Source organism: Elephantulus edwardii, unplaced genomic scaffold (assembly GCF_000299155.1).
Source record: "Elephantulus edwardii isolate Elephantulus edwardi_28Jun2011 unplaced genomic scaffold, EleEdw1.0 scaffold00048, whole genome shotgun sequence".
Taxonomy (NCBI): Eukaryota; Metazoa; Chordata; class Mammalia; order Macroscelidea; family Macroscelididae; genus Elephantulus; species Elephantulus edwardii.
In genome coordinates, this window is record NW_006399798.1 from 5,245,901 (window position 1) to 5,246,607 (window position 707).

Here is a 707-nt window from a genome sequence, read left to right on the forward strand (position 1 = left end):
GTCGTGCTTGGGAGGGTGGAGGGACAGTGCAGGAGAGGAAGACCTTCGATGAGACGGAATGATTCAGTGACTGGGGTAATGGAGGTAGGTGTGTCGGAGACGATCACATTGGCTCAGGATAGAGCAGGGTTCAGAACTGTTGTATATATGGTCACTATGAGTTGCAAGCAACTTGTGGCACTTAACACCACCAACAATGTATTTTTTAAAAATATTTTTTATGTGCCTACTGTCAAATCAGATCTGACTGGTACAGAAGGAGATTGTCCCTCCTTCTCCAGCAGAGCATATGGTGGATTTGAACCACACACCTCCGGGATTGCAGTAACAATGTATTTTTAACCACTCACTTAGCAAAAGATCCGTGGATTATTTCTAATCTTTTGCTATTTCAACTATGAATATCAATCACATGTATTGATCATCTACAGAGCCCTGGAGGTACAGTGATTAGGTACTCAGCTGTTAATCAAAAGAAGGGATTTAAACCCATAAGATGCTCCCAGGAGAAATATGTCAGCCTGTTTGTATAAAGATTTGCAGTCTTGGGAACCCTATGGCAGAACAGCTCTACTGTCCTATGAGGTTGCTATGAGTTTGAAAAGACTCAATAGTAAGAGTTAAAAATCATTCAAAGGAGCCCTGCTGGCACAACAGCTAAGTGCTTGGCTGCTAATCAGGAGGTTGGTGGTTCAAATCCACCCAGG